The 27,988-nt window shown below is 45.0% G+C and overlaps 1 long non-coding RNA gene across 1 annotated transcript in view; it reads right to left on the minus strand.

The window, feature by feature from the left end:
- LOC144782727 (uncharacterized) overlaps positions 1-27,988 on the minus strand; it is a 209,530-nt gene that overhangs the window by 181,231 nt on the left and 311 nt on the right. The gene's annotated exons all lie outside the window — the stretch shown is intronic.

The following is a 27,988-nucleotide window of genomic DNA, read 5'->3' on the forward strand; positions in this document are numbered from 1 at the left end:
TCTCTCACTCTATCTTTCTTTCTCTCCGCATGATGAACAATCTTATCTTGCTTCTTGTCTTGCAGGTTGTGATTCACAGATTGTCAAGGGATGACACGCCATGGTCGTACCAACTTTTATTTTGTTGTTTTGTTTGAATAAAATGTTTTATATGTAAATCCATAGATGACTGGGATTCTCATTTGTCCAACCTCACATGCGTCTTGATTGTTATAATTGTACGAATTCAGCTGATTTGTTACGTTCCAGATTTCAGAAAGTTGCTGTCACATTTGTTTGTATGGGAGTTAGGGGGGATGGCGGACAAGGGGGGGTGGCGGGGGTGGTGGGGCACTGTTGGGTGTCCGAGCTGCATGATCGCTGGCTCCATTGCATCTGTTGTCTTTCAGGTGTGGCTGTGGGTTGGGCTCTGTTTCATGTTACAGGTTGTAGTCCAACTTTACACCAGGTCAGAGCAGGTGTAAACTTCCTGGTGCTAACGCACCTTATCGCCTGTTTGTATTCTGTTCACCGATCTTGCTAGTGGTGAAGAAAGTTGCGAAGTGGTGTGTTTGCTGGTTTTTGCACGGGAACACCTACTTTGCATCTCACTAGCGATATTTGCCGGGGGTCATCTGTAACAATGTTTTTTGAGGCTGCTATAGCTGGTAAACTGGTGATGTGGGCTGTTTGCATCAGCTTGTGAATGGTGAGTTAAATTTATCAGCATTTTGGCTGCGATAAAGTGCTGTTAACTGGGCGATGTGTCTTTGAGAATATGCCCTCTGTGTTTTAAAGATCCGAGAAGTACTCAAGTGTCGCGCTGAGAGCTGCGCACCTAGCGTGTTCACACTAGGGGGCCACGCTGAGAACCATGCACCCTTCGTATTCACACTAGGGGGCCACGCTGAGAGCCGTGCACCCTTCGTGTTCACACTAGGGGGCCGCTCCAGGGTCGCGACTCCCGGCTTTTTTTAAACTATAAAATAAAAAGCGTTCACTTTCATTAATTTACATTCGCCTCGGGGACCCCATCCCCAAGGCATGCACACATCTACATAATTTGTTTTTCAAAGGGAAGGTGGGCCTCATGGCCCCTCTCCAAGGCCACTTCTGGCCCCGGGGTCCCCATCCCCTGGGGCCTGGCCTCTCTGTTGGGGACCGTGGGGGAAACCTGTAAGCCCCCATGGTCCAGCCTGCATTCCTTTTGGGCAACAAGACCTACTAACATGCAGCTTTCTTGCCCAAAAGCAATTCTCCTTTCCTTTATTGAAGCAAGAGGAGGTTTTCCTCCTCTCGCTTCAATGAAGCAAACCAAGGTTTGCTATCACAGGGTGGAAGCAATGCTCCAACCCTGTCATAGCAAACGGCAATGTCCCAAGGGTGGACACCCCAGGACATTGCAGGACCCAGCCCTGGGCGGTGACGGTCCCCAGGGCCATCAAGCGCTCAAGGAGGGGGGCCGTGCGGCCTCCTCCCTCTATTTTTAATGACCTTGGGTAGTGGTAGTCTCCGGGGCTGCGGGAGGGCCGTGTACCCTCCCGCACTTAATTTACATAGCCCAGAGGAGGTGGTGATATAATTATACGATTGCCCCCGGGACCTGGCCCACCTGGGGGCTCATTTAAATGAAGTGGGGGACCCCCTGAGCAGGCCTAGGGGATCAGGGTGTTTCTTCCCTGCCCCATGTTCTTAGTTTTTTACTTTCTTCTGTTTTCTTGTTACTCGGTTCTACCGAGTCACACGATGGCTGCCAACACTTCCTGGTTTGGAGTGTTGGCAGCCAATTAGAATGAATCGGGTGGTCGGGAGGGTTTGCGAACCCATCGCACGCCTAGATATCAATATTTTTAATTTTTTTATTTACTCACCAACTACTGAACTGATTTACCCCATTTTAAAAAAAGGTCGCTTTCTGAACCAAGAACTACCTTTTTGCCAATTTTGGTGTAATTCCATTCAGCAGTTCGGGCTGTAGCCTTGGCTAAAGTTTCCTACGGGAAATTGATTTTTTGACTTTTATTTTTCGAATTTCTCAGCAGCTACTGAATGGATGTACACCATTTTTTTTAAAAAGGTCGCTTTCTGAACCAAGCACTACCTTTTTGCCAAATTTGGTGTAATTCCGTTCAGCAGTTCGGGCTGTAGCCTTGGCTAAAGTTTCCTATGGATATTAACATGGAGAAAACACTTTTTGGGACTCCCCTTTTTTCTCAGCCCCCGCTTGACGAATCACCCCCAACCTTTCAGGACAGGAGCTGACCTGGATAGACATTTTTTTGGAAGAATTTCACGAAGATTTGTCAAACAACGCCAAAGTTATTAGCAAATCAAAAAATGCTTTTCCTATGGAAACTAGGTTCTAACTATAACTCCCTAGGTTATATATATATATATATATATATATATATATTCACTGAAAAAAACATAGGTTTTAGTTTAGGGGTGCTATAGTTAGCTGGATATTTCACTCATACAAAACAATTGAAATTCCTCAGTTATAGTTAGTTGTACTAACTATAATTTGCGCGTCCACAATCCACTGCTGATGTTGTCACATATTACATAATTCATGACATGGTCAGTGACATCACTGATCACATCACTGATGACATCTCACATAACATCACTGATGACATCATCCAAGTGACAATCTGATACACCTCATCATACAGTAGCATAACCTTTCAACACTCATTATAAAATATGGAGTTCCATTTTTTAAACCATGAAGCACTGGGTTTTTAAGAACCCAGCGGTGCCAGGGAACACACCCTAAGACTTTGAGTCCTTCCTGTCCCAGACTACAGAAACACAGAGTCTTCTAGGTGAAGTCAAAGATCGAATTTATTGGCTGCAGCCAGTAACAGGTATCCTAGAAGTACAACACGGTGTATATTCTCAGGAGACTGCTCAACCTTACAAAGCCAGCCACTCCTTTTATACAAAATAATATGCTTTAGGCAAACATTCCTTATTTTACAGTTGACCATTCACATATTTTGATGATAAAGAAAAAAGCAGATTCATGATGACAAGCCCATTTTCAGTTTGTCCTTACACAATCAATTTTCCGGCAAGGCCCAACATTTTCATCAGATATCGGACGGACCCCTAATAAAATCGGGCACCTCCTCCTCATTAGGCAAGTCATAAAGAAAGAAACAGAGACAGGAGTGTGTGAGATTTGGCGTGGTTTGGATGTGATGAAAGGTTTATGGTTTGCTCTGCCTTGATACCAATCTCGATCGGCCACTGGGAGAGGAGCTGGCCGAACAGGTTTGGCTTCAGGCAGTGGAGTCAGCTTGCCCAGGTCACACAAAAGTCAGCAAAGGTGTACGTGTCCTTAAGACTCGTTTTGACCTCAATCATCGGCCTATGTGAGGGCAACCACAAAATGGCTGACATGCACATAATGGAACCAGAGGGTTCAGGACGAGATTCCTGATTTCAGGGTGATCTCGCCACTCGAATGGGACGAAAATGCTCGTACACAGTGTATTCGTCATTCTCGTTCCGCTGATACCAAAATCGTCATTATTCGACGATGTTTATGACACGGGTTCAGTACCACAGTCCCTCCTTTTGCCCTTACATAGGCAATCAACCTACACTCACGCTAATCCGAGTCCAGGTCTATATTCATAAAATCACTGAGATGTTGCTGTAGCATCATCCTATTACTTAGCTCGTCCCTTGATACAGGTTTCCTTACACACGATGTAGCACAGAGGCCACATATAGCAGGAGCACACTGTACGCACAGACAGAACAGGAAAAGGATGGCTAAGATCATCCCAATGACCATCATAATCTTCCATCCCCAGGCGGATATCAGTTCCCAGAACCACCCCATCAACGACCCAATCTCCTTTATCCACGTGAATAGATTCAGAGATCTTGTGTAGTTTAGAGATGGCCTGGTATACTGTTGGAGTGTTATCTGGAATGAAAACACAGCAACTCGATTGGATCACTTTACACACCCCCCCTCGGTCTGCAAGTATGACATCTAGCGCAACTCTGTTCTGAAGGGTCATAAGGCGATCCGACTGGAGCTCAGCAGTCAAGTTACTAAGGGCACCGGCAGTTACAACTACGGTGGATTCAACCACTCTCGTCAATTGCCTTATGTTCCTGCTGTTAACCATAGGTCCCCAAAACGGCAGAAAACCCTTAAAGAAGTCTCCAAATTCTTGTCCTGCAGTGTCTTCTTTTCTGAAGACACCTCTAAATATCCTTGTCTTATGGTAATCTGCCACAGCGGTGTAGGTGGGAGGCAACGGGAATGAAACAAAACATGTGCCCGAGAAGTCAGGGGGCAACCATGTATAGGCTCTATCATGACAGATGAAATAGGTACCCTTAGCTGCTAGGAACGAAGGGGAAGTCTGAGATGCAAAGACATATGTTTCCGTGCAGATACTTTTTCCTAACTGAGCTCTGGGATTCTTGCCATTACCTTGCAGACATAGGTGACCCTGATGGGGTACAATCCAAATCGGGGAGGATCTCTTAGCTCGCTGTTTCTCACTCAGAGTAACTCCGTATCCGGTCACGTTCCATCCAATATATGCTAGTGTCTCATCTCTCGGGATAGTCTCATAGGAAGTATCTTCCCTAATCATATCTACTATACCCTTAACTAGAGCACTATTCTTTGGATTATCTTTTACAGAACGTAGGGGGTGGACTTCATGTGCATAAATGAACATCGTTCTGTATGCCCACACAGAACCATTATGGCTGAAAGGCAGGACCAGGTAAGGGATACCTTTATCAGTAGTGTGAGGCATAAGACCACACACCCAACAGTTAGTTGTGTTCACCACCAACTGGTGTTGGTGCAAAAGCTGAACGAAGGAGTTATTGATAAACTCTAATCTCCTAGCGGACTCATGTTCAGGTAAAGGGTGAAAAGAATGTGAGGAAACAGTAGAAGGAGGCATGGGATGTGCTGTGGGTGCAAATGTCACTGAAAAGAGAATAAAACATATCCTATCAAACACATCATTACGCTAACCAACATGAGAATGCAAAATATCAAAAAACGTTTCTTGGTCATCATTCTACAAATTTTAGCTTTAAGGCTCATCTTTTTGGCAGGTCTCTCCTTCTCGAAAAACTCCATCCTCTCTAATTGCTGCTCGCGATGGTAGGGTGTTCTATGCTAAAGAATGCTTCTGTCAGTCCAGGGCAACTCCCTTAGACCAACCAGAACCGTCGACCTAACGTCTTCGGCTGCACTCCAAAGACTTTGGCAACCGCGACCCTACAGCTGAACCCGGATGGTGGTTCGAAAAACAAAAATAAAAAAGTTTCTCAGATGAGAGAGCTGCACTTTCAAAAATAGCAGAGGAAAGAAAAAATGTTATTAGTCCATAGTTCTCGGCCTCAGATTATAACGTCTCTTTCCAGGTAATGACTGGTCTTGGAACAAGAGTTAAGGCTCGGTAGTGTCCAATCGAATTGACGGTGGCACAGCTTCCTGCAAAAGATTGTCACTTTCACATTCAGAAATTGTTCCTTTTACAAGTGCATCGCTGAAAGACAGAAAGCGAGGCACAGTCTCAGTCTGAGAGTTAGCAATACCCTCCTGGACCCATCGGTCGTACGGCAGAGGCAAAGGAACCCTCTTGCAGTGTACGCCGTGGATCCAGTTCTTCTTCCCTTCCACTCGCACGGCTGATCTTGTTGATAGCAGGACTAGGTAGGGGCCTGTCCAGCGGGGCTGATCATTCTTTGTCCGCTGGAAATTTTTCACCAAAATCCATGAACCAGGATTGATAGTGTGACCTGGATCTTCAGAAACCTGAGGCAGAGAATCGTGAACCTGTTCGTGTAAAACACGTAATTTAGCCATCAGATCATACAAATAATCAAGCAGTACAGGGTGTTCAATTTCACTGAATTTTGTCGGTCTAGGCACTCCCCATATGTTGGTCGGGCGGCCGAACACAATCTCATATGGACTAAGTCCCACTCGTGAGTGTACAGTCATTCTTGTCGATAGAAGTGCTAATGGTAAGGCATCTGGCCATTTAAGGCCAGAGCTTGCTTGTATTTTGGCTAGTTTCAGTTTTAACGTGCCATTGTAGCACTCTACTTGTCCAGCTGATTGGGGGTGATTTGCAGCGTGGAATTTTTGCTGGATTCCTAACCCTTCACATACTTTCTTCATCACTTGACCCACAAATTCACTCCCATTATCACTCCAGACCATTCTCTGCAGCCTGAATCTGGGGAAGAATTCTTTGACAAGCGCTTTAGCTGTGGACATGGCAGTGTTGTCCTTCAGGGGATATGCTACTACCCATCTTGAAAAGGCACAAACAACAACGAGTACGTATGTTAAGTTGTTGCACCTCTCCATGTGGATGAAATCTAGCTGCAAAACCTCGAACGGATACGTTGGAGGCGCAAAATGACCAGCTGGAGTTGGGGTTCCCCTACCAGGATTGTATTTCAAGCACACCATGCAATTCTTGACCACATTCTCTGCACACTTAGGAATTCTAGCATTTTGCCATACTGGAGCCAACAACTTACAGATACCTTTCACACTGATGTGAGCCATTCCATGGGCCATTGTAACCACTGCGAGCACATACGCATCAGGTAACAACCATAGCTGATGTTCTGACAATTGAACCCAACAACCATTTGCATCCAATTTACCCGTACTCTCTCTCTAGACACTCAACTCTTTCTCTGTAGCTTCAGCTTGAATAGACTTCACACTCTCTATCGTATCTTCACACATTCCAATGTCACCAACCCATCTCGCAGGGCCTGCAACATACATTCGACTCATCACATCCCTCGCTGTTTCTTTTGCGATTTCATCAGCAAATGCATTGCCACGACCAACATCATCAGTAACCTTCTTATGTGCACTGCATTTTACAATCGCAACTTGCAACGGCAAAGTAAGTGACTCAAGAAGCTCATTCACCAACTGACCAGGCTGTATCTTGGCTCCATGCGAAGTCAGAAATCCACGTTCTTTCCACAATCGTCCAAAACTATGGGCCACACCAAATGCATACTGGCTGTCAGTATATATGGTCACTTTGATTCCTTTTGACAACACACACGCTCTTGTAAGTGCAATCAACTCTGCTGCTTGAGCTGAATTATGTGGGATACGTGCAGCTTCAACAATCGTGTGCAAAATCGTAACAGCATATGCCGCAGTCGTATCACCATTCGGAAGCTTGAAGCATGAACCATCCACCCATAAAGTACCATCACATTTCGCAAGAGGAGTGTCTCTAAGATCTACTCTCCCTTTCGTTTCTTCCTCTGTTTTAAGAAAACAATCATGTTCAGAAACATCTGTTTCTGCTACAATCGGTAACAACGTAGCTGGATTCAATGTGTAGCATCTTTTTATGTGCACATGACTCGCTAAAAGTGTCAACTCATAACCTGACAATCGAGCACTAGTTAAGTGCTGTGTCTTGGTCCTGTTTAACAAAATGTCCACTGCATGTGGAACCATTACAATTAACATATTATTCATCACTAACCCTGCCGAATAGAAACAGCTGCTGCCGCTGTGGCTCTCAAGCAACTTGGCAACGCTCTAGCTACCGGATCCAAAGTCGACGAAAAATACACGCATGGACGTTGATTGTCCCCAAAAGACTGTGTCAGCACTGACAATGCACAACCTTCTTTCTCATGGACATACAGTGTAAAAGGCTTACTGTAGTCGGGGGTACCCAACACAGGAGCCGAACACAATGCATCACGCAATTCGGTAAAACTTTTCTGACAATCCTCAGACCATGGAAGGGTATTCGGTGTATCTTTACAGGTCAATGCCACCAAGGGTTTGGCCAGTAAAGAAAAATTCGGTATCCATTGTCTGCAATAGGATGTGATGCCCAAGAAAGCGTGCACTTCTCTCTGTGTCCTTGGCACACTCAATTTAGCAATTGCCTGAATTCTTTCTGGGGTCAGTTTCCTTCCCTCCTTCGATAAGAGATGACCTAGGTAGGTCACTTCTTGTCGACAATATTGTAACTTCGAAAGGGACACTTTGTGATGCAAATCAGACAAATGACGCAACAATGACAATGTTGCTTCTTTACAGATTTCCTCAGTATCTGCAGCGACTAGTAAATCGTCAACGTACTGAATAAGGGTAGCGCCATCAGGTAAAACAATCGTATCAAGCTGTGTTTTTAAAGCCTGACTATATTTTGATGGACTCTCACAATAGCCTTGGGGAGCGCGTTTGAAGCGGAAGCTTCGTCCTCCTAAACAGAAGCCGAAAATATCCCTACTCTCCTCGGCAATTGGGATGCTGAAAAAGGCATTTTTCAGGTCAATCACTGAGAACCAAGTGGCGGAAGCTGGAATCATCGTTAATAAGGCAGTGATATCAGGGACAACAGGAAACTGTGGCACAACTATTTTATTCACCTCTCTAAGATCAATTACAAATCTGTAAACAGGTGGCTGGGAAGGATCAGTGCGTTTCAAAACAGGCAAAACCGGGCTATTGCAAATGTTGCCTCTTGTCTCTTCAATTACATCTTTTTAAATCAAATCATAAATGCTCGCTAGCAACACTTTCTCACCTTCATTAGAGATCTTGTATTGGGGAATGTGTGGCATTTTAACGTTTGCTTTCAATGTCACAACATATGGCGGTATTTCCAAAAGACCCACATCATTAGGGCCAGTAGCCCAAAGAATATCAGGAAGAGATAACAATTCTGCCGGAAGTTTATTCTTCGACAAATACATTGGGGAGACCACTTTCTTACCCAGTGTAAGCTGTACTCCTGAAGGAGAACAATACAAGGTTGCATATAATCTTTTCAACAGATCCAATCCTAACAAGTTTTCACCACAACCTGTCGTCCAAATAAGGGGTGCTTCTAATTCACAAGGTCCAACAGAAAGGGACATAGAACTAGAAATCGGGTTCCTAACTGGGGCGCCAGAAAAACCTACTGAAACATTCATTTCGCCAGACAAAGGTGCGCCAGGGAGTTTAGAGTGCATAATAGAACTCTTTGTAGCACCAGTATCCAACAGAAAAGGCTCTGACACACCTGATGTAATCACCTCAACATAAGGTCCACTCTGATCCACTGGAACTGAAACAACTCCCTCTCTTTGTCTATGGCTGTCCTAGCAATCATTACCTTCCATATTCTCATCTTCTGCATAGTAGTCATCGGCATAGTATTGAGGCGTCCTACCAGACGCGTTATTCTGCTGATCAAAACTAATCATTGAATTCTGAGGCGGAAAGGAGCGTGCATTCTGGGCGAAACCTCCACGTCCTCTGTCTCTAGATGCTTGTGGAACACCTCGACCTCTTGCGCTAGAAACACCATTCATACGCTGTAACAAGGCAGGGCAACTACTTTTAAAATGACCTTATTCTTTACAATATGCACACTGATTAGGGCCTACAGGAAAGCGTGGTTGAGAAAACTCGAACCTTTGCGAGTTTCTCTGAAATTGCTGAGGTTGCTGATAATCACGTTGGCCACCACGAGGCGGATAAGCTTGCTGTAAAAGAACCTTCATTTTTAACTCTTTAGTTTTCTTTTCTACTCTATCTTTCTCGTCCTTATCTCTATTTTCGTAATACTGTGCAGTAGCCAATATCTGTGCTGATGAAGAAACGGCCCAAGAACTCTCTGAATCTTTCAATTTTTTACACAACTCAGGAAGCAAATTATGTACGAACTTGTCAACGAACAACCAGTGACCACCTTCTGTACTCATATCTTGACCACTGTGGTCGATAAAAGTCTCCTCAAACCTGGTGAAGAAATCAGACACGGTTTCCTCTTTCTTCTGCTTACATGCAGACAATTTGTCCCAATTCACTCGCATAGCAGGCATTAAAGTCTTCATGTAGGTAACAATTTTACCAGGGAGTTCTGCAACTACAGGCTCAGGTTTAGCACCACCAACTTGTCGGCCATCTGCAGCAGCAATATTAGCCCAGGTATCACCTAACTCTTGCGCATGATCTGTGTGACGAATCAAACCCCATAAAGGCTGTGGAACAACATTTCCAAACAACATGTCTATGTCAGCTAAATTCATAATACATGAGTCTGCGGTCTGTGATAGTTCCTTATAATACCCTGCAGGATTTTTACGGGGGTCAGGTAAAGTCTGTTTAAGGGCCAAAACTTCAGCTCGCTTCCAAGGAACATGTACAAAAACACGCTGAAAATGTGCCGGTATAGCATCGATATTATTAGGGACATCAGCTGCAACGGCTTCCTTCCATACCGGAGGAACTTCTCTCATGGGATACTGTTTCGTTTTCCTCCTAACAGAGGGATCAGGCTCAAACAACAACCGAGAGACAGTCTCCCACCTAAATGACAACAAGGTCGCAACTGCTCTTTCAACATCAGAACCCACAATCGTTCCTTTTGCGAACTCGAACCGCACATGGTACAACTCAGGTGGATTGGGCTCAAAATCATTATCCTCCAAATCCTCACAAAGAAAAGTACACATTTTATCAAAAACGTATCTTTGCTTCGGTGCTTCCCACTGATGGAAGACATCCATAACAGACTCTAGCTCATATCTTGTGGGGTCTGTAACCCATTTATGTGCTAAATAATCCAATGTTTCCCGCTCTCTAGAGTCGGGCAGTTGACTACGCAACTGTTTGTGCGTTGAAACAGGAGTCATACTCGCTGCCCCAAAAAGAGGAGATAGGAGACTGGCAACAGTGTCAGTCATTCTCTGTCGAACAGAGGGAGAAGTCGACGAAAGAACAGGAGGAAAAACAGAGTGAGGCAAGGCAGATGCAGATGCAGACGCAGTAACAGAAGGAACATCAGAAGGTGTAGTCGATGCAGTAGTCAAAGTCGTAGGAAGTACAGGGTGAGCAGGTAGCAAAGTCGGCGGCCCTTGAGGAGGCTGAGCCGTAGCAGTAGGAGCCAACTGAAGAGAAGCTGGCGGTTGTGGAAGAACCTGAGGCACCACAACTGGAGGTTGCACAACTAAATGTTGCGGAGGTGCAGTAGCACTCTGCGCATAGGGGGGTGGCGAATTCAATAAATGTGACATTAGAGGATCTTTCTCAAGTTCCTTTGCTGTATCCTGCTGGAGAGGTGACAAAACTGGATAGCATTTATCGATTGCCATTTTACGTTGCCTGTGCAACTGCTCACTCACTTGCTCTTCTTCGTTATCTTTATACTGCCTAGCAGCTTGCATTATCGAGATACCCTTTTCTCTTTTATTCCTTTTAGCTAATTTAATTTCTTTCTGTTTGTCTTCCTTTCGCCATAGGCGGAAAGAGTCAAACATCGCCGGACGGGCTTTCTTCTTAAAGAGTTTAACCTCTAGATTATCTAATATCTCTGTGTCAAAACTACCATACTGGGGCCATTTTAAAACACCATCCTTCCTGGTGTATCGAATCCATACTTCATTATATGTGATGGGACCTACGCCGTGCTTTACAAAGAGTTCATAGGTTGGAGTTCCAATTGGAGGAACCGGACACGTGTCCTCCAATCGGGAATCCCTATTACAACTAACCCTGGGCGTAGTGGGCGTAGTGGGGCTTTGCGGAGCTACGTGAAGTGGGCGAGAAACTACGCCCACCTCCGCACTCCGCGTAGCCCCACTACGCACCGCAGGCCTCCCTCCCGCCCTCCCTAAATACTTTAAATTAAAAGTGGAAAAGAATTAAAAGGCACTTACCTTGCCCGCCGCTGCCCGCCGCGTCCCCGGGGCTCGCTATCTTCATGGCTGCCGTCTTGTGTACTAATGCGCATGCGCGGGCGACCGCGCATGCGCATTTCTCGTGAGAAATGCGCATGCGCGGCCGCTCGCGCATGCGCATTAGATACACAAGACGGAAGCAATGAAGATAGCGAGCCCCGGGGACGCGGCAGGCAGCGGCGGGCAAGGTAAGTGCCTTTTAATTCTTTTACACTATTAATTTAAAGTATTTAGGGAGGGCGGGAGGGAGGCGGGTGGCGGCCAGCTACGCTCCGTCTGCGGAGCGTGCGTAGTGCCGGATTCTACGCCTGCTACGCAAAATGCGCAGAAGCCGGCACTACGCACACTCCGTGCACGGAGCGTAGCCGCCCGCCCAGGGTTAATTACAACCAAGACAAAACAAGTTTCCAAGTCTGCTAAGACCAGGCATCTTCGCTCTCTAGTCTAGCTTCAAACTTCAAAGGATTATCGAATACGATAGTCTCGTGAATACACGAGTCCCTCAGCTTTGGTACTTGCAAGTTCCAAATCAAAGATCCCAAGGGGATACCCAAATTAAGAACCAAACTAAGGACTGGGAGACGCTCCACTTATACTTAACTGAGGTATCGATGACGTCACCAGAAGACTCGTCTATCGTTTCGCTCTACAAATCATCAAAGGGTCCAAGACAGGGCGATAGTCAGGGCAGCAGTCCTTCGTGGCCGTTGGGAAGCGGGGAACCTCGCAGCAAAGACTTTTGGACCACGAACAACATACAGGGGTCGATGAAGTGGTTGGCCTTCCTCCAGAATTTCACACGAAGCTCCTCACAAACCTCTGGCTTGGACCGGTACCGCTGAAATCGGCCCACGTTGGGCGCCAACTGAAGTACTGGGTTTTTAAGAACCCAGCGGTGCCAGGGAACACACACTAAGACTTCGAGTCCTTCCTGTCCCAGACTACAGAAACACAGAGTCTTCTAGGTGAAGTCAAAGATCGAATTTATTGGCTGAAGCCAGTAACAGGTATCCTAGAAGTACAACACGGTGTATATTCTCAGGAGACTGCTCAACCTTACAAAGCCAGCCACTCCTTTTATACAAAATAATATGCTTTAGGCAAACATTCCTTATTTTACAGTTGACCATTCACATATTTTGATGATAAAGAAAAAAGCAGATTCATGATGACAAGCCCATTTTCAGTTTGTCCTTACACAATCAATTTTCCGGCAAGGCCCAACATTTTCATCAGATATCGGACGGACCCCTAATAAAATCGGGCACCTCCTCCTCGTAAAGCAAGTCATAAAGAAAGAAACAGAGACAGGTGTGTGCGAGCTTTGGCGTGGTTTGGATGTGATGAAAGGTTTATGGTTTGCTGTGCCTTGATACCAATCTCGATCGGCCACTGGGAGAGGAACTGGCCGAACAGGTTTGGCTTCAGTCAGTGAAGTCAGCTTGCCCAGGTCACACAAAAGTCAGCAAAGGTGTACGTGTCCTGAAGACTCGTTTTGACCTTAGTCATCGGCCTATGTGAGGGCAACCACAAAATGGCTAACATGCACATAATGGAACCCGAGGGTTCAGGATGAGATTCCTGATTTCAGGGTGATCTCGCCACTCGAATGGGACGAAAATGCTCGTACATAGTGTATTCATCATTCCCGGTCCGCTGATACCAAAATCGTCATGATTCGATGATGTTTATGACACAGGTTCAGAGTTTTCAGTACCACAACCATTGACACACCAAAACAAGTTTCTAAAAACCCACCCAGTGATTCCTACATGTGGCACATTTTAAGTTAGAGATTTAAATCCTCCTCAATCCTGTGGGTCCCTGGGGGCCAACTAGCCCACCAGGTACCTCCAGTATGAGCCAGGAGGCTGCTTTGCAGAGAGGTGTTCAGAGGCCATGCCCCTTTTTAGAACACTCTGCAACGCAGCTCCGTGGTGCTTACTGGAGGTAACTGGTGGGCTAGTTGGCCCCTAGGGACCCTCAGTATTGACAAGGAATTAATTCCCTAACTTAAACCGCGCCACATGGTGTGTTTGCTCTCATGTGAACTCAGGCCCCGCCCCCTCCCTTCACCACTGTGCCAAAGCACCCCGTGGCGCATTTTAAGTTGGGGGATTAACTCCCCTTGAATACTGAGTGTCCCTCGGGCGCAACTAGCCCACCAGCTACCTCCAGTAAGCGCCACAAAGCTGCTTTGTAGAGAGGTGTAAAAAGGGGCATTGTCTCAGAACACCTCTCCCAAACGCAGCTCCCTGGCGCATACTGGAGGTACCTGGTGGGCTAGTTGGCCCCCAGGGACACCCAGTATTCAATGCAAATTTGTTCTCCCTCTGCAGAGTGGTGCAATGAGGGGGCATGGCCTCGTCCGCGATCCCAGTTTAAAAAAAATGTTTTTAAGAAGGGGGCTGTGTAGCTCCCCTTCTTTTTCTAAATTTTTGGGCCTGGGGACCCCATCCCACTGAGCCTGCCCCCAATATTTTTTTAAAAATAAAAACATTGGGAAGGGGACTGCGTGGCTCCCCTCCTGAGGCCATAATCTGTCCCGGGGACCCCATCCCCCAGGGCATGGGCCTTTTTTAAATTTTTTTCTTTCTATTTGGAGGGGGGCTGCCTTCCCCCAGGGGAAAAAGAAAATTCATTTTGGGGAGGGGGGCCATGTGGCCCCCTCCTGGGCCACTAAAAGCCCTGGGGACCCTATCCCCCGGGGCTGGCCCACTCCGTTGGGAACCATGGGGGGGACCCCGATCCCCCCACGGTCCCAGCCGGCTCCCCGCATCCTACGGGAGCCGGCATTGCTTTTCCACATGGGGAGCAGCTAACATGCTGCTCCCCATGTGGAAAAGCAATCTGCTTTGCTATTTGGAAGAGAGATCAGGTTGCAATGACAGAGTGGGAGCCGCGAGGCTTCCGCCCTGTCATTGCAAACAGCAGTGTCCCGGGGGTAGGCACCCCAGGACACTGCAGGAGCCAGCCCTGGGGGTGACGGTCCCGAGGGCATCGACAAAGCTCCAGGAGGGGGGCCATTCTCCTGACAATTTACAAAGCCCCGGGGGGGTGGTGTTCACCAGGAATGGGGGTCCAACACGGACCCCCCAAAATGAATATTTAGTCCCCCGGGAAGGTGGCAGTCCCCGGGGCGTGTGGGGGGGCTTGAGCCTCCCACACAGGGTATATTTTTAAAAATAAAGCCCCGAGGGTGGCAGGCCCCGGGGCCACAGGGGGGCTGTGAGCTCCCAACCATTCATCTTTTTAAGCCCTGGGTGCTGGGGGGGCCTTTTATCCCCCAACAAACAACTAGAAGCCCCGGGGATGGCGGTCCCCGGGGCTAGGGCGCCTGAGAGCATCCCCTAAGAATATTAAGAAGCCCCGGGGGTGGCGGTTCCCGGGGATGGGGGGGCCTGAGTGCCCCGCAACAAATATTAAGAAGCCCTGGGGGTGGTAGTGGTGGTCCCTGGGACTAGGGGGGCCTGAGAGCCCCCGCACACACTTGAAATAAGCCCCGGGCTGGCAGTGCCCGGGGCTGGGTGGGCTTGAGAGCCCCACACACATAATTAAATAAAGCCCTGGGATGGTGGTCCCCAGGGCTGGGGGTCCCTCTGGACCCCCCATTACATAACTATTGCCCCTGGGATTTGGCCCCCCTTCCGGCCACCAATCCTTTTGTTGAAAGGGATTGTTTTTCCCGATCAACAGGATCTCTGTCTTATCCGTATTACAATGGAGGTTGTTGTTTTTCATCCATGTGATGACCGCTGTGAGAAAGGCTTTAAAATTTTATTTAGCACCTGTGGAGTTTTTCTCAAAGGACAGGATCAGCTGAGTGTTGTCTCAATCCCGTAGGCTGAAATAAGGGAAATAAGTGGGGCCATATATATATTAAACAAGTGTGGACTAACTGAGGCCCCCTGTGGGACTCCTGTGTTGATAGTACGTTCCGAGGAAAGAAAAGTGCCGAGGGAGACTGCCTGCCTCCGATTGGACAGGAAGGATGTGCTCCGGGCCAGAGCCATGTTGGATAAGCCGCAAGATTTTTTAATCTGGCCAGAAGGATGTTATGAGATACAGTATCAAAAGCAGCCAACAGATCTATAAGGATCAGCACTGCCTTCCTGCCATTGTCTGTAATTAATTTCAGAGTGTCAGATATCTCTAATAAGGCTGATTCTGTGAAATATTTCGGGCGGAAGCCAGATTGCCGAGAATGGAAGATCAGGGCTGATTCGACAAAATTAGAGAGTTCCTTATAGACCATTTTTTTGGTAATTTTACCCAGGATTGGCAGTACGGATGTGGGCCTATAATTGGACAAATTGGAAGGGTCAATATTTTGATTTTTCTTTAGGGGCTTGACTATCACAAATTTCCGTTTGTCAGGCACTATTCCAGAGGACAGCGAGGAAATCACAATCCCATTAACCACGGGGTTCACTATATCCATAATGTGATGCAATATCATTGGTGGACAAGCATCCAGCGGGGAGCCTGATTTACATGCTAGGATAGCTTCATGTGTCTGAGATAGGGTAACTGTTTGAAAGGTATGAAGAGAGGATCTATCCTGCCTGTGATTTGATCCCAACTCGTTCACCACTTCTTCTGTTCTTAGTACTCCAAAGTCTTTTTGGATCTTAATGATTTTTTCCTCAAAGAATGTAGCAATGTCATTACAGAGAGATTGAGAGGGGGGACTTCTGAGTGAAGGGCTTTAGGAGCCATAAAAGAATTTACAATAGTAAATATCTCTTTTTGATTTTGCTTTGCCATAGCTATTCTATTCCCAAAATAGTCTTTTTTTACAAGTTTGATAGCTGTATGATATTGCTTCCTATTTGATTTAAAGATCTGTAGATTAGCCCCTTCTCCATTTACATTCTAGTTGTAGATGGAGCTTCACTAGATCTTTAGTAAAACATGGATCATTATGTGATTTTATGTTACCTCTTCTGGAGGAGTGTTTTAGAGGCATTAGGTCATCACTTAAGGTCGTCATCCAAGTATGGACTACGTTGCAGCCTTTGTCAAATGGCTTGCAGATGATGGTCTTATCCTCTTGTAAATACACAATCGCCTTCCTCTGTTGCTCAGTTATATTTCCACCAATCCTCCTTTTGTTGTTAATGCTGCGAAGTTTTAGCAGCTCTTTGGTTATCACTTCTGTGAAGACATCAATGGAATCCGATGGCATTAGAGGGATGAACTTCGATGTAGGTTTAAACGGCTGCCAGGATTCATCTGTGCAATCCCTGTTTGGTCCTTAACCCATTCACCGCGGCCGTTTTTTCGTGGCAGTGTGGCCGTTTTAAAGAACGGGCGAGGCTGCGTCGGACGTTGAGCGTGCGCAGCACCAGCCAGGTGGTGCTCCGAACGTTCAACTGCCGACGGCAGCACTTAACGGGTTAATCATCATAGAAGACCGGATTAACAGTCTAGGATCCCCTTTATTTGTCAAATCCTCTAATGCAGCCAGGGTTGGCAGATCTCCAGCCGTGAGATTATTCATGTCGTTAACGTTGGTCTTTGTTTTTTCTTGAATTGGTTGTTTTTATTTGAACAATTTCACGTTTCTAGAAAACTTAAATAAATCAATCTTGATTTGTGTATATTCCGACTTCCTAGATGGACAGAAGTTAAGTCCAAGTTGTAGTACTTCTTCCTCTACCACGTTAAGTTTTCTAGGTGTCAGATTCACAATTGTGAGCATTTCTGTGTCTAGCGTTTGCTCCCCCGTTTGCTCCGGGTTACTCTTGGTGAGGCGCTGCTGTCGCTAGTGCCAGCCGCCTCTCCTCGTCCGGCGTTTGCTTTTTTCTTTTTTTTGCTCCGTGGTTTTCCTTTCCCCCTTTGCCCCATGTTTCTCTGATGACTTGGAACTCGCGTAAAAAAGGGTCGGTGTAGGCGTCACAGTCGCTGAAGAATGGGTTCTCTTTCGTCTTCACTCTGTTCTACTTCAGTGACTTCCGATTCTGACGTGTCTTTTTGTTCCACTGTGACTTTGGTCTTATTACTTAGTAGGTGCTTCCTTGGTTGATCATATCTTTTCGCAAAGGTCAGAATACAGCCTTGCTCATAGTCCCTTTCATCTCGTTCAAACTTGTCTTGTTTTCTCGGTTTAATTTTCTGCTCATACAATATGAGGCGTTTTTTCATGGCCTCTTTTAATTCCTCTTGTTTGCTCTTGTCGCTATCCTTAGTGATTTCCTTCTCCAGCTGGCTGATATCCTGTCGTGCCTTTTCTCTATCGCTCCAGGCGAATTTTATTAGAATCACTAGCATCCCCTTCGAAGATGCCGCAGTGTGCTCCGCCCAATCTTCAAGGAGCAAAGGATTGGGGTTTTCATATGCGGGGACCGTATAGATTCGTAGTCCTCGCGGAACCCTCTGCACTTCAATATAATTCTGGAGTAAGGTGGCCTCCCACCATTTGCGGGTTTCTCTTTCGTAAAGCCTTTCCAATTTAACAAACTGTTCCTTGAGCAGGTTTGTGCCTCTAGCTGTTGTATGTCTGACTCCACTATTTTCACAATTCCTACGTGAATCCTCTCTTTTTTTTAAAATTTCAGTTGTTGCTTCACGTCGTGTCTCCTCCTCAAACATATCCCTTAGAGCGTGTTGCTCAGTATCAGCGTGCTATACGTTCCCTCAGCCTGCCAATCGTTTGTTGTCTTCATGCACTCAGCCGAGCTCATGCTTTCATTAATTTCACTGGCTTTCGAACAAGTTTGTTTGTATTACCAAGCGCCGGGCTTCCGCGTTCCAGCTGAAGCCGTCCGAGATCACAGTGATACAATGTTGCAGTTCTTTCACAGCGGCTCAGATTCCGTCTTTCTTCCCATTCACTCGTGGCCGAGTGCTCTCTAACGCAGTGACGGACACTGCGCTATATCTTTAAAGCTCGGGCTAAAATGAAATACCAGCACTCACAGGAACGTTGTATCCCAGAGTTTATTGGGATTCTAAAACATGACCAGATGCATATTGCTTGCCGCCTTTTTCAATAGTGGCCGGTACTGACATAAAGCAGACTTCAAATATTGTAAAGTGCTAAACATTAACAAAGGACACCGGGCGTGCTTCAGTCCGAAGGTGTCAGCCATTTGTAAACATGCAATTGGTTTGTAACACAGCATAAAGCACTCGATTCATGACACATATATCTCGCCCTGTATGGGCATTTCTTGTGTAACATTAAACCTTGTTTCATGTTCATGTAGTTGAGTTATTCTGCCCTGGATGGGCTTATTATTCTCAACAATATATATATTGTCAATGTACATATATCTGGAATTATATATAGCAAAGTTTTGCTAACCTATGGAAACTTAATTTCACAATATATTTGTCCTCAATATTCTTGACACAATATTTTGTTCACACAATATTTTTTCCTGATATTTTGTATAAATACCAATGAGACTGCATGGATGCTTGGAGGTCTCTGTTGTTACCCAACCTCCTACGAAAAATATAATTTAGAGAATGACTGCTTATTCTTTCAAACAAGTGGAGAGCACAAGCTAGTACATACCTCTTGAGCCAGCAATAAGTCTTGAAGCCAATCACAAAGATGCAATACCACAAGCTCTTTCTACAAAGCACTCTTGATTTAGTCACACGTCATTTCTACCTGAGACTGTAGAACGTAGGCCTGTTACTTTTGGTCCCAAAGGCATTCACAATTTAAAACACACACCACCACACCCTCAGTTTCAGGATATCAGACAATAGGCATAACATACTGCCATTAACACCTATCTTTGATGAAACGAGAACAAAACTGGGGAAAAACATGTACAGTGATACTTATCATATCAAACATAGAGAGACAACATTTCCAAGATACAATTTCCTACTCTCTTTTGCCACTTAAATGATTTGTACTTCTGCGGCTAAATAAATGTGTCAGTGATGGGACATGACAGTGGGAGTTATAATTGTCACTCTGAGTGCACCACCTCTATGCTCTAAACAAAGTAGACCACAATACTCAAATATTTATAGGGCTTGCCATTCATTGATGCTTAGAAAGTGCATTTATGTAGAATTTGCAGAGCTTTACAAGCAGTTTGAAACCCATGACCAAACCCATGACCAGGATAAAGAAATTGTTGGACCTGAGAATCACAATGTCTTTTTAGATTAGTTAATTATTATACAGCAGGTGATCTATCCTGTGAACCAATAACCTATTTTAAATGCAACAGTAAATGTGAACATTTGTGAAATGCCATAGGCAGAAACAAAATGACATGGAAAATCGTACACGCAATAGCTGTACAGGGTTGACTCTTAGCCATTTTCTGTATGTTTTACTTTGTATTAATGTTGCATTGATTACATGAGCTCTAGGAGTATCCTGGCCTAAAATGATGGCCTAGCATACTGTCTAGACAATCGCTAAGCACATTTCAAGCCATTTAATCAGTCACTTTGTTTATCTCAGTAGTATGCCTCCATGGCAATCTAAACATTTTAAGCAGAGATGTGAGCCTTAATGGGGTGTAGTGTGGCGGTAATTACATGCCAGGCTGTCATATTGAATGCCCCACTCCTATTGGCCGTTCAGATGCACTGTCTGCTTCGTCTGGACATACAGGATTCCCTTAGACTAGTACACCTCTGTAAACATGTTACCTTGCAATCAGTTATTAGTAAAGAGGATTGAGAGCTCCACTCAAATAATAAACACAAACCTGGTTATGGTGAACAGCAAAAGTCACTAAATAAACCTGTGCTGTCCTCTGGCAGCTTGGCAAGAGAGCCAACAGGCTTAACTTGGAGGCAATGTATAAGGTATTTATGCAGCACTCAAACAGAAATAAGGTAAAAACACAACAAAAGAAAACTTCCAAACCAATTTAGAAAATAAAATACATTGTAATAAACTAAATGACACCACAACAACAACAATACAATCAGTAGAACCGCAGTTAGGATTTTTTAAAATTTCAGATCAGAACAGAACCAGAAACCAAAAAGCACCACTCAAAGATATCTGGTAGCGCTGGACATGATCAAAGTCACAAGTTCAAGCCTCCCGTGATGGAGCACAGGTCGGTTACAAGGACCAATTCATACCAATGAAAAGTTCACTTTCTGAGTTCAATATCACGTGAGGAGCCTCAACCAATCATTGTTAGTGTGATGAGCAAGTCTCCGCTGGAGCTTCGAGTTGGCAAGAGACATGGGTGGTTGCTGTTGTAGTGAAGAGCAACCCGGCATTGATGCAGCTGAAAAGCTATTAACCTTTTAAATGACACATAAATTATTGAAACATTTGGAAAAGTTATGAAAAAGAATGGATGAAAATTATTCATCTGAATAACTTAGATTAGTGTTCCTATTTACTAGCATTGGGTTATCATTTAATATGTAATAGAAATGTTAAAGCGATGAACTCATCTGTTACAAATTTCTATTCATTCTTATACAATAATATGTGTGAAGAATTAATGAAAACTAATGTAGTCCAGATGTTATTTTGCTTGATATTGAAGAGTTTCATCCTGTGCATGACCCATGTTATTTATTTCTCCCTTAGATTCTATTTGCTGTTGGTAATGTCTATTCTTCCTTATTATGTCTCCTGGTAAAACAGCATTGTTACTAAGATATTCAGGGGTTTCCTCCGACTGCATAGCATGCAGCTCCTCAAGAATTTTTGATGGAATAATAGGTGCTGTTAGTGGTCAATTTTGGCAGTTCAAGTCAGACAGTACTTGATATCTGTTACTAAGTTCCAGAAGAGGAACCTCCCTATGTGTAGAGGCCATCTGTGTTAGCTGGGATACCCACTCCTCTACAGCCGAGATGTCTATAAAAGAACCCAAGTGGTAGGATTTAGATCTCGGACCTAACCTCTCGTTTGCTGATTTTAACCTCCTACCAACCAGATGTCCTGCCAAAGATGGGGAAATGCAATTTATAACACTACAGTCTCCATCAAGGGACTTAGCCAACAGACCAACACAGCCTACCCGCCTTAGAAACAGAATATCACGATAATGGATGTTAGAAAAGTTGGTGTTCTGTGTTAGCCAATGACAGATTTTGTTCTTCAGCTCGGTCTGTGATTCTTTTTACCATCCTGCAACGGGGGAACACCAGTGAGAATTGCCGCATAAGGTGGAAGGTGCAAGGTCACCCTGTCATCACGGCTAAATGGATCATTTTGGGCCGCAAGATTGATGACGTTAAAGTGGGCATTGTATGTTGCAATCTACCATCGTCCCCGCAGGAGTTGCATGTGGTATACTTGGACTTGCAGTTCCAGGTGGCAAACTTAAATTCCCTACATAACTAGTGTGCATAGGCCCTGCATGTTTTTGTTGCTCTGCTCTAGTAGCACTTCTTAGTTGGCCGTTGCTCACTATACGGGAAAGTTGATTGGGGCCTGAAGCCAAAGTCCCCATGTTAGAGCCCCCGTGGCAGTCCACGACCCCATCTACCCTCTCGCCTGTACCTCCACCCATCTCTTTCCTTTTAACCCCTGCCCCCATAGATCATCAGAGACTCGGTTATAAAGCGTTCAACAGTTGACTCCAATTTCTCAAGTCTAACAAGTATAGGAAGAAAGTTCTTAGCAATAATTTCTTCTAAACAAGCAGTCAATGCCACACCAATCTCAGGGGGTAATACATCTGGGTGTATGGACCAATTGGACCGATTATAGGAGATTGACTTCCTGATAAATCATCAGTATCCTCGCCTTTTTCTTAGATCTGGTACGTGCACAACGTGGTGAGTCGAGATGTTTAGCCTTTTTTTCCTTTTAGCAGGCATTTCGCACACTGGTGAAACTGGGGTGGTGGGCAGGGGTTGTGGGTAGTCTGTGCAATGTCTGGGATTCCTGTCACCAGAGAGTTATTATATTCAATGTCACTTGTTTGGGCAATTCGAGTTTCAGCCACGGTCATTAGGTCAGTAATGGTACGAACCGGCCCACCACCCACCAACAAGCGTCACTCCGCAATCTGAATCTCCTTATCAATAGCTTTGGCTGCCCGAAGGAGAAAACAGTCAAGTGTTGAGTTTGCCAGAGTTTTTGGAGTGGCCACCTTCCCATCCCATGATTTCAAATTTGCCACCATTCTCAATGAGTTAATTTACAAAAAAGTGTATGCTTACTTGGATGCTGGCAAGTCACACATATTGTTCTTGGTATCACGTGCTGAACATCCAAGAGTCAGTATTTATAGACACCCAGGAACCAGGACCAAGTGACCTAGCCCTGCCAAGCCTCTTCCTGTCACTGACGGGCGCAGACAGGCCCGCTTGTTCCTCTACTTGACAAAATCATGGACTTGCTTATGAGCTATTCAACACCTTTATCTGCCATCAGAATGTGGTATGTGTTCTGTTTGCTGATTGACTAAGGCAGTATCGTCCCTACACTCCACATGGTGGACAAACAATAAGCCACGTTATCACAGAGTACTGAGTGTGGTAAAAACATAAATTCTTTACTAGTTTTTGAAGTGCTTTTCAGGGAACTTATGTATACAATACAAGGACCACCTTGATTGCCCACGAGAAACAGAGTAAGTGTAATAAGTCAAACAAATATCCAGTGTGACTCACTCACCAGCACTTCTACGTGTTTTGAAAGTGTACGAACTCACTGGTAACTTGTATCATAATGTATGGTATTGAAAAAAGAAACAGGACATCATATTTTGCATAATGTTGATTTTCCCATTTTTAATGTTAGGACAATATACATTTCAGTATGTATCAAAATTAGTGCAGACAATGCAGTGCTCAGACAGTGAACCATTGGTATACAACAACATAGAACATGACAGTGTACAGATTCCAAGATTGTATAGGATTTTATATCAAACAAACGTAATGAGCATTTTTAATTGACCACAATCTCAGCAGTATTTCTAAACTTGGTGTGCAGAGTAGTCTCAGCATGGCAGACGTTAAGCCCCCCCCACCAGGCACACAGATTAATCAAACCAAGGTCAATGGGAGTCTTCACTAGGGGACTCAAATTGACCTTGGTTTAATCAGTGTCTGTTTAGTGCACTAGGCTAGTACTTTTGTCATCATCAGTGGGGTAATACGGGGTGGCAAAATTTTGTTTATTCCTGAGGATTCCAGAAGTTTGCATCACAAAAAAGGTAAGGACAATACATAGCTTTAGACAATGTTTGAGATTTCCAGGGCACTGTGGGTAAGAAAATGGGATCCATACAAGGAACACCATCCTGGACTTCCTTGGTTGTCTAGTTTTAAAAAATTTCAGTGGTTTATAGGTTTGCATGGGTGGAGCAACAGTACGGTCCTAAATACAACAGCAACCCCTATGCTTGTCTCTCAATGTAGAACTTTGGGGCCTTTTGTGTCGTGGTTTCTTGGCCCTCCCCCACATGTAGGGTACTGTTCTGATCAAGAGACAAGTCATGTGGGAACTCAGAGTGGTAGAAAATGTGTGGCTCCCTGCAGGATCTAGAAGTTTTCCACACATATATTTGTGGAGAATATGTTCTTTTAGCAGAATTGCAAGGTTTGAAAAGTTTTCTGGGAAAAATGACCAGGTAAGAGCCATGCAAGTCATGCACCCCTGGTCTAGATTGAAAAGATGTGCATGTTTTCCTAGTGGCTGGGTGAGTTAGGGTCCAAAAACCACAGGTACACACATTACAAAAAAGTGTCAGTTTTCAGTGTAAAAATGTGATGTGTCTATGTTGTGTTCTGGGCCCTTTCCTGTTGCTGGCACTATTCCTACCCACACAAGTGAGGTACTGTTTTTAATGGGAGACTTAGGGGAATGTTGAGTGGAAGAAAGTTTGTGGTTCACTACAGATTTCAGAACTTTCCGTCACAGAAATGTGAGGAAATTTAGTTTTTTTGTTGTCAAGAGATTCTGGGTAATAAAACCTTGTGAGAGTCACACAAGTTGTCCCATTCTGGATTCCCAGAGTTGTCTAGTTTTTAAAAATGTACTAGTTTGCTATGTTTTCCTAGTTGCTGGCTGAGGTAGGGCCGACATTCTGCCACTACCAACTTAAAAAAAGGTTCCGTTTTGAATGGGAAAATGCTGATGTATCTGCAAAACAACAGAAGAGTATCTTAATACAAACAGAATAAATAAGAGGAGAAATTGATTAGACCACCATCACCACCCACGAGTGAATAAAAGACCCGAGGGGTGTAAATACTGTAATGCGCACGAAGTGAGGAAAAAGCAGAACCCTCAGGCACCCGCACTGGGCAGGTAGCCAGTCATCTTCATCGGGTTCCTATTTATTAGTACATGAATGGTACCAGACATACAGTGCTAATTAAAATGAGTCGTGACTACTCCCCTAACAAAATACTTTTTAATAAAGGGGTAGTGCTAACCCAATTAAAAACAAAGTGAACAGGCGGACATGCAAAAGGTCGTGTAAATTTGAACCTAATGTCCTAAAAAGAAGGTCGACATGTTTCAGCCATAGAACCCAAACTCGGTTCAGCATTCCTCAGGACCAGTATACGTTCTTACCTGAAAGGAGAAGCACACTAAGGCACCTACTACGAATCAGTTAAATAGACAAAAAGATTATTACAAACTTGTAATCGATGACCTGTAATTCTCAGGTGCAAACACTCTCCTGTCGGAGTGTTCTAGATCTGTAAAAAAACATAATAAGAATTGCTAAACATACGTGTGTCCTCACTTATAAATATACTGACTATATATACACTGGAAAAAACTCAAACCATCTGACTTCCATCATCTGCTCAGCAGCTTCCCGCTGCCCTCATTTGAGGATGTGGAATCTGGCTACGACTTGTTTTGTGAGTGGGTCACTAAAGCCCTTGATTTGCTGATTCCTGCCACATGGAGTAAGAGTCGCTTGCTAGAACCTAGTCCCTGGTACAACGATTCTCTTCGACTTCTAAAGAGAACGTGCAAGCAAGCTGAAAGAGCTTGGCGCAAGTCTTACGATGCTGGGAAAAAAATTCACTATTTAGCACAAGTCAAGAGCTATCATAGAGCTGTTTGTAGGTCGAGAGCAGCCTACTACTCTCATGAATTTAACAACAGCTCTAATCCCACAAAGCTGATCTTCAAGGTGTTAAAAGATCTTACAGCCAATAGAGCACCCGTGGCTGAAATCTGCTCACTTGCACATTGTGAAGATCTCGCAGCCTTCTTTGTTGAAAAGGTGGCTAAAATGTATCGCTCTTTTCCCAGCACTAGTCCGATAAAGGAGGATCAGAGCTATATGACCAGCAGTAATTTGGCTTTATCGACACTTCCTGATTTATCGGAGGAGGAGTTTTACAAGTTGACAGCCAAAGTTAAATCTGGATCTCCAGTGAACCCTCTTAGACCGGCTCAATTTAAAGATCTATCTTCTTTATGTTCTTCTCCCTTACGCCAACTCATAAATTCATCTTTCTCCTCGGGTTTAATTCCATCTAAATGGAAACAAGCTTGTGTTAATCCCATTTTGAAAAAACCCGCACTGGACCCCCACAAGCTGGAGAATTATCGACCTATTTCCCTTCTTCCTTGGGTCGTGAAGGTGCCAGAAGTGCACGTTAATGGTGTTCTGTCTAACCATCTTCAGTCCGCTAACATCTTGGACCCTTCGCAAAATGGTTTCCGGGCTGGTTACAGCACCGAGACTGCTCTTCTTTCCATGACAGAACACCTGCGCACGGTGTTGGATTAGGGCCAAACTGCGGCACTGATTTTACTCGATCTCAGTGCCGCGTTTGACACTGTATCACACACAATACTTCTGCAGCGTCTGGAAGAAGCAGGTGTCATCGGCGTGGCACTCGATTGGTTTTGGTTGTTTCTTTCTAACCGCACCTTTAGGGTCTCCATTCCCCCATTTGAATCGAAACCTTACCTCATTGAGCAGGGAGTCCCGCAGGGGTCGGCACTCAGCCCCACGCTGTTTAATTTGTATGTGCGGCCTCTGGCTGCTGTAGCTAAGCGTTGGGACCTGACCTTGGTCTCTTACGCGGATGATACGCAGCTGGCGGTTGCACTCAGCGGGGACTCAGATCCCGAAGCTACCAGATTTCGTGAGGGTCTTAGTGCAGTGGCGGGTTGGATGACGACCAATTGCCTACAGCTCAACGCTAAAAAGACCGAGGTTTTGATCGTAGGCAAGCAGAGCGATCTTTGGGGTGACAAATGGTGGCCATCAGAACTAGGCCCTATCCCCACTCCGGCAGCTGAGGTGAAAAACCTTGGGGTGTGGTTGGATCCCTCCCTCAGTTTCTCCACCCACACAAAGAAAATAGCAGCTACCTGCTTCGGGATTTTACGTGGCCTAAGGCCGATCTTGAAATTTTTTGATGCCCCTACCCGACAGCTTATAATTCAGGCGGCTATATTATCTAGACTCGATTATGCGAGCTCTCTTCTGCTAGGAGCCAATCTGGCAGAAACCACTAGGCTGCAGCATGTCCAGAATGCGGCCGCCAGGGCGCTGGTAGGCCTGCCTAGATTTTGCTCTGCCAGAGACACTATTCGTAAGCTCCACTGGCTACCTCTGATTCAGAGGATTCATTTTAAGACCCTGTGTCTATCGTTTAAAATTCTGAAACAATCCTCACCTCAAATACTGCAACATCTTATTTCCCCTTATGCTCCTTCTCGGCAGTTGAGGTCCGCGGGGCAAAATTTAGCTGCTGTTCCACGTTTTAAGAAAAGTAGAGCAGGGGGGCGCTCCTTTAGAGTGCTCGCACCTAAGCTGTGGAACTCTCTCCCTGCCCATATTCGTGCCATGGATGGTCTACTTGCATTTAGGAGAGCTGTGAAAACGTTTATTTTTCCTACTGGATTTTAGGACTCTATTCCAAATTCTTTGCCTTTACTGAGTTGTGTTTCTTCCCCAGGTATAGCGCCGGGACGCCCCTTTGCTGGGGAAGCTGTGCGCTTTAGAAATGGAAATAACATAACATAACATAACATTTCAGTCGTCTCGTCAGTACCACACCCCGTGACCCATCAACCAGTCCATACATTTGGAAATTTTTCCCCGGTATAGTGCAAAAATTAAGAACAAGTCATTGTAACCTGTTTTTTTACATTTTATATATGGTTATACCATTGTGTATATTCCGGATTTCGGAGAAAGGCATTGGTGCCGATGCATGAAGCAGATGTCTGCACACATCAAGGTTTATTAATGAACCATGTTTAGGGTATTTGGCTTCAACCCAAACTTCTTCAAATTCCATTAAAAACACAAAACGAATTTCCTTCGTATCACTAAAAATAATGTGCACAGTTTTTAGAAAAATTACGTCTTCAAAGTTT

The sequence above is a fragment of the Lissotriton helveticus genome, chromosome 9 (assembly GCF_964261635.1).
Source record: "Lissotriton helveticus chromosome 9, aLisHel1.1, whole genome shotgun sequence".
Lineage (NCBI taxonomy): Eukaryota > Metazoa > Chordata > Amphibia > Caudata > Salamandridae > Lissotriton > Lissotriton helveticus.